The 7,689-nt window shown below is 34.5% G+C and overlaps 1 pseudogene; it reads left to right on the forward strand.

The window, feature by feature from the left end:
* Positions 1-454: 454 nt before the first annotated feature.
* LOC114404150 lies at positions 455-6,168 on the forward strand (annotated as a pseudogene).
* The last annotated feature ends 1,521 nt before the right edge of the window (positions 6,169-7,689 follow it).

Genomic DNA, 7,689 nt, shown 5'->3' on the forward strand with positions numbered 1-7,689 from the left:
AAGAAATCGTTGTAGTGGTGGAATTTAGGGTAATATAGATGAGGTTCTAAGTTCAAATTTTGGTGCAATCATTATTAAAACTAAATTTAATAAAAGCATAGATGAAGTACAATAAGGTATTGAAATAAGTCATTATTGAGGAAAGTGGCAATAAGAAATTAAGGAACGGAGTAGTCACTTAGATCCAAATGGTTTTTGTCCTTCTCTCTCTATTTTATTTTGTCAAATTTCCTCTCATCAAGTTTGTAGCTCACAGCTAACTTGGTGGACCCACACCACCACTACTAAAAAAGCTTGATTTTACGACGTACACTCTACGACGGTTATTAACAACCGATTTAGAATACGCCACGGTGGTATTTTTGTAATTAGGGGCAAAGTTTTTGGTTTTTACATCGCGATTTACGGCTTTGCTGAAGGACCGTCTTTGTTTAAGTAACCCTAATTAACTGGCGGCTGTGTCGCTGTGGAGGTCGAGCTTGTGAAACACCAGTTCCGGTTAGTCCAGCTGTCTTCTCCGGCCGTGGTTAGCTTGGTAAGTTTACTCCTTTGTGTGGATATTTTTCGATATCAGGGATGACTCCATAGAATGTGTGCTCTTAAACCCATATCTTGCAGATGCTTGGCTACGTTTAGGAAACTGCATTTGGAAAAAAGGGGATCTAACTGCAGCAAAGAACTGCCTCAGTCTTGCATTAGACAAGGTTAGCATAAAGAGTATATTTCATACTAAATTAGCCCTTTTAGAATACTTCAGGCTGTCTTTGATTTTTTGTTTTTTTTGTTTTTGTGTCGTTGTTATACCAAGCTTGGTTTACATAGGATGTTGTCTGCGGAGCATCATTAGCATGTTCATGTTTAGCATTTTTTTTCCTAAATCATAATTCTCTTTCACCAAAAATAATCAAATAGTATAAGATTGCTGTAAGTATTTAACTAAGGTGCATATGTAAGACTCAAAAACATGTTAATTAAGGTGGAACATCCTCAGCATATATGATCCATTGCTTGGTGGTAGCATATAAATTTAGTATATGAACAAACTTAAACAGAGGTAACCAGAGGTAGCAGGCAGACAGTTGAGTAGGGTACCCCAAATTCATCCATATAGCTTTGCTTTCATCACTTATGAGTTGTTTCCCTCCCTTCCCTTCCCATTTCATTCTTCTTTGCAGTCTCGCATAATGTTGCCTTGTATTGACCTCCACATACTGCCATTCCTCCCATCTTTCAGCTAGCCGTTCTCCCTCTAACATTCTTACAACCTCTGACATTATTGGATGATCCTCGGGTGATGCTTGTGTGCAGAGTAATGCACTTTATACAATCTTCTATGTTGTATCATTCATTAAGGTTGAAGTCAACAATAGTCTCTAGTCTTTTCTCCCGCTGCAGTTTGTTAACCTACACAAAACACAATATGGTAAAACCAGTAACCAATATATATAAACTGAATAATAATACAAACCTTACATATGAAGAGAAGCACAAAAACCATGTAGGCAGGAGCATATCTTTTTACAAAAATTACTTCACCTTTTGCTTATCAACATTGTAAAATGCAAAACCATGACTTAGAAAACACAGTTCAACTTATTCCTAGCTTGATAAGCATGTAGAAGTTCAATTATAGAACAGAAAATTCTAGTAGGTCATCACAACCTTGAACTCCCTGTCTATGTGCATGTTTAATTTGAGGTTGAGTGTACCAGATTATGAACAATAATCTGAACCCAATGCTATTCCCTTGGAACAATGTTTCCACCCCTTAGGCATCGTTGTTTTCCACAGAAGAAGGACCTATATTGTCCATGTCTTCTCTGTTGTGCCGTTTTTCTTGTGAGCATTAACTGCTGAAATCCATTTACTCGCGTCAAAACCAGCATCCTTCAAGGTAGATAAGTGAGGTTTCCAACCCTTCAGACCACTACCTGAAGTTATGTCATTGTTGTCTTGACTTTCACAAACAAACTGTGCGTTCTCTGTAGTATTTCTGAGACTCATGTCTGGTAAAACAGTTAAGGAAAAAGGCAGGTTATACTATCTGCAGCATGAGAAAGAAAAAAGTTTATCATGCATCAAGTTTCTTCTTTCTGTCCCAAACAAGCTCAGAATCTGCGAGCACCCAAGTGGCTAAAATGGTCTGAAAGTTTAAATTTGCTTAGTTGATTTTCCCCTCCTTTTAGGAAATGAGGTTTGGTGAATCTGGTTAGGGTTTAAAGGACTAGTCTAGGATTTGTCTTGGGAAAACTGAAGCAAGGAACTTCATGTTCGAATGTTGACCCTGCTACCCTGGATTTGAATATGCTGGTGGAGGAACACTGGAGTGTTGTCTCTGTTGGGACCACTTCGAATCATACCTAAAGTATCTTGATGAATTATGTAGCGCCTGTTATGCTTGGAGTTGTTTATTGTTATGTGGTTTCTCATCGAGGTGCTGAGACAGGTTCTCTGTCATTGCAGAGATAGATTTTCCAATCGTTAGTCAAGGAAAAAAAGACTAAAGAAAGGATTCATAATGAATAATGATGTGTATTAAATAATACTAAATAGGTCTTATCCAAACTCAAGTCTGAATAGGATCCATAAATCAAATATTGAGATTTTCATCCATTGGAGTTGGATGAAAGGCTAATTAATTATACAATTCATTGAGTTCAACACCTATTAAAAATACCAACTCTGATCAATCCAATCCATGCTTAACGGTATGAATTAGTCTGGCATTATTAGCCTTGCTTAATGTTGAAATATGCATGAATGTGGAGCAGTTGGATTTGTCACATGGCTATGCTTTAGAAGGTATAGTATACCCATTTACTTCTTTTGTTTTTTTTTTCTTCATCATGACTTCATCACAGCAGGACTTCATCACATCAATATGATAGATTTTATTTACGATGGCACTAAAGAAGATTGAATAAAGAACTCTGAATTATTCAAATCTCTTTAGACCGATCCTAGTAGGTTCAATCAATATAATAACATGAATTAATTCAGATTTTTAAATATAGAAAACTAAGATGTTTGTATGAACTTGTTTAGATTTTTTTTAGTAAACATGTGCAACTGGTTCACCTAAGATATTATTGGGTGGTTTAAAACTATTATTTGTCCCTGATATCAATCAATTTCTACATCACATATATTCAAGTTTTTTAATTTACAAACAAAAACAATAACACTTGATAACTTGTTTTATAAAGATTAATGAGATTATGTAATTCAAGACTACCTACTAATTTTTCTAGTTCTCTACTGCTAATTAAAACATCATATTTGATCCAACTCATTTTCTAAGATGAGTTAAATTGGCAGTATTCAATCCATGACCAATTTACTTAGCCTGTCTTATTTGATATTTATTTTCTGTATTTTTATTATTGCATTTTTGTACTTCTTATTGTAAATTACATTCTGAATCAACTTTTCAAATGTACGCAAGATGTACGATATACATAACCGTCTTATTTTAGTTTGTCAAAAAAAAAAAGGACTTGTAATGGGGCAAGACATGTTAGCCATGGTATCAATATACTTTATTTTATTTTATTTTGATTGGCAGTATTCCTTCTCCTTTTCCATTTTTTAAAGTGACCTGGGCCACATTTTCTTTCTCCATTAGGGCCCATTTGTTGTGGGCCATCTGTGTTCCCCAGTCCAAGCCCAACTTTCACAACCCAAATTATTATATAAAACGCGGCAAGAAAGAAAGTAGGGCTCTATTTCTCGTCACTCCTAAATTTCAGTGTTGAAGTGCGATTAGAACTTAGAAGCATCAATTCAAGCTCCAATCTTCGACTCTGGTACGTTCAATGTTCTTTTACTCATCACTTTCTACGATACAAGCTATATATTATCGAGATATTGGAATTTTTTGTTCTATCGATGACGTAAACCTTTTTTTTTTTTGACAAATTTATCAAATGCAGTTCGTAATTGTTCAAACTGATTGAAAAGGCTTTTGAATTAGTTAATTGCGTTGTAGTCACTTAATACATTGAAAGCAGAGTATGCCGAGTAGGAATAGTGCCAAAACTCCAAAGAAGGATGGAAACAACTCAAATTCCAGTCTTTCTTCTCTAGAAAATAAGTATGCACACCCTCCACTTTTTTTGTGTATGTATATATGTGAATGAATTCCTATTGTATATGGTTCTACCTTTAAGTTGTTAATGGTTTGTGGCTTTTATTCTGTGTTCTGTTATTATTGCTATTGTTTCTTTTTTAATCATATAATGATGATCATTATTTAATCTTAGTTTCTATCTGCAGTTTCTATGAAGGAGAACGTCTAACCAATCTGCTCCAATCAATCCGTAGGTATAATGCATGTTTTTCACATGTGATGCTTCATGCTTCCTGTTTTTATTATTCTTCCAACATGATTTGATGATTTGATCCACAAGGCCATTGCTTATTGAAGCTGAATTGGTGGCCAGAGAGAATTTTTAACAGTTTAAGAGTGAACTACTAATCAACTGCCTTCAATTTTATGGTGCAAGTTCCAACCTGATCTTACTAATGCTTATTCTGTTGAACAGGGGGATCCAATCTGCAAGACATTTGGATGGAAGTTCCTTGCCAGAGAAGATATGGTTAAAGGTTAAACTTCTACGTGGTTTAGGCAACTACTATAAAACATTTTTGGATAAATTTATCAGGAAGCATACACAATCATGTAACATTTGTGTGGTTCCTTGCAGCAACAATTTTCTATTGGGGTCAACGATGTAACTCGTGTCCTTGAGCGCATGAAACCTTGCACGGAGTTAGAAAGCTCTACTGAACTCATCTCTTTGAGAAGCAACCATACAGCATCTTCAGTTAAGCTTCAGGTTGATTTCCTCTGTTTGTCTAATGTAGAATATGTAAATCTTTTGTTAATCACTTATTTAGTACCTTCACCTTTTCTATTAAGTAAATCCTTCAACATGCACTTTTTTTTATGATGTTTTAATCTTTACAACTTACAAGGTGCTGCAAAAAGCCAGCTACTAATAATAAGACTTTTTGTTTTTGCTAATCCCTGCAAATACTAATAGTTGGCAATGCATGTGGCAACCTCCTTATTGTTTTTTCTTACATTGCTCAAACTCGATTAGTTTTTCTTAGTAATAAATGATCGAGTTGCATTAGTAGTATATGCCTCTTTCTGGTGTCAGGTGTGGGTAAAGACTAAAGAAGACATTATTGACGTTTTACATTATGCAGGCTGTGCTTGTAGCTTCTGACTGTAACCCACGTTGGCTGACGAAACATCTCCTAAGTTTGGCTTCATCAAGGAATGTGCCCCTGGTATTTGTTAGAGATACTAAACAAGTTCTTTGAGACTAGGTGAACTTGTGCAATTAAAAACGGCCATTGCTATCGGAATTAAGGTCAGGTCCTGGCATCACACTAGATCTAATATCATGTCTGGTTCTGCTATTTTTAGAACAAATATTATTTAAAAGTTCTAAAACAGTTTTTTTTAAGCAATTCTAAAACAGTTAGAAAGTATTATTTCTTCAAGACAGGTTAATCTAAACACGCTATTTTTTCACGATATAAGTTTTTTGGGGAAACTGCGACTGCCTCGAATCTCTCGAGGAATGACCATGGATTTTTCTTCAAAATTTCAATATTACAATAAAACCCCTTTATTACTCTTTTTTTTTTTACAGATTCCTTGCTGTGATACAATCATACTTATAAAAAAAAATTAACGCCGTTATTGTTAAGAGAAACTCTTTGCATTGTTTGGAACGGCTACTTTATGCTTTTACTACTTTTACATCCCTAAATTTTTATAATATATGTCTTTTTGGATCTTGGTTTATCGAGTATTCATTATGTTCAATGAATTCAGGTTAAAGGAAGCACCATAAATAAAATTATTCAGCAAGTTATTCAAGGCGATGGATTTGAACTTTCACCTGAAGGGCAAAATTCAGCAAGAATATTTGATGCGCAAAGTAACTTTCAGGACCCTGACTAAAAAATGCTGTCAAATGTAATTTAATCAATATTTCTTGTTTATAAAATTATTTGAACTTTCAGTTCTTTTTTTCCCTTGGGAGAGGGGTTAAAAATGTATTTGTAAATTTTTTTCGTTTGAGCATCATAATTTTTATTTTACCATAAATTACGACTTGCATGAAGGATTAATTGAAGCTTTTTTACGCATTTCTAGCTTGTTATACATTTGTAAATTTGTACAACTTGTTAACTCAAATTTTAAATTTGAATGTTTTGCCGAATAGATATAGGAAGATAACTGGGTATTGATATTTTAAATAGTGATCAAATATTCAGTTGGTTTAAGTATTTAGCAAAGCAGAATATCATTTTGGCTCGATGTTTAAACAGTTTTTGATAATTTATATTGATATTGTAAACTATAAATTAAAAATTGAAAAAATAAGGCTATTGAATATCTATCGCAGCCTGATTTTATCGTTTTCACCTATTTCAAAATTCAAACACTCTGGAGTAGTTTGAGGATCCATAGTCAGATTGGCAGATTTACGCTTTTGATGTTTTCTTTTCATTATTTTAGAATCGTGTTGAAAGTTAGTCGAATTGGAATTTGGCTAATCATTTGATATTCAGGCGACAACTTTTGACCATTTGACAATCTCTACAAATAAGATGCTACAAACATGGAGGATCAACTAATGGGTGCGCGCGCATGTATTTGTGAAAAAAAAAAACTCGTTTGAGCATCATAATTTCTATTTTACATAAATTGCGACATGCATGGAGGATTAACAGAAGCTTTTTACAGCTTGCTATACATTTGTAAATATTTACAACATTTGATCATATGCAATCTCTATAATAAATTGCTACAAACATGGAGGATCAACTGAAGCTTTCTACTTCTCGTTCAATATGTTGGAACTCCAGATACATATTAGTCTTGAGTGCTATATTAGGAAGTAGTACTTGTCGTTGAAGGCTCGACAGTGCCAACTGGATCAGGGTTTGGATTAACCTGAGTGCGTGCATTACGTTTTCCTGATTTCCGATTCTCTGTTTTGTCCTCATCTTGCTCTACCAGCACAGTGAAACTGCCAAAAGTTCGAAAGAAAGGGTTACGCAGTTATAATTATAATAACTGATAAGGTGAAAGCCTAGTAGCCTAAAAATCTACATTAAGAGCAAACCTGATACACAGAATATATGACATTTCTTCTTATTTGTGCCATCATATCCAAGAAAAGGTTATAGCCTTCAAGCTTATACTCAATAAGAGGATCCCGCTGCGCATATCCCCGTAACCCCACGGCTTTGCTGAACAAATTTTAGTGCCTGCAGATGTTCTTTCCACAGGCGATCGATATTGCTTAAGATTAGGAACCGCTCTGCTTCTTTCATCAAGCCTGCTGCTTGTTGCTCCACAATATCCTATGGGGCAGCATTTGTTGTAATAAAAAGGTAAATTTAAAAAGAAATAAATGGTAAAGAAAATTATGTGAAAAGACAAGGCCACTGAACCAATTCAAGACGACTCAATTTTTAGACATGACACATGATGGTAAAAGTCCAACCTTAAATAGCACAAAGTTATTACAAGTTGCACTGAGGTTTGATAAATCCCTCTCCCCCTCCCCGAAAAATGTATAATCAATTACTTGATTTAAATCACTTATCTCCATTTTTTTTGTCGTTTTAAAATTTAATTGAAAAAAAAAACCTTACTAA

This window comes from Glycine soja, unplaced genomic scaffold (genome assembly GCF_004193775.1).
Source record: "Glycine soja cultivar W05 unplaced genomic scaffold, ASM419377v2 tig00000899_1_pilon, whole genome shotgun sequence".
Lineage (NCBI taxonomy): Eukaryota > Viridiplantae > Streptophyta > Magnoliopsida > Fabales > Fabaceae > Glycine > Glycine soja.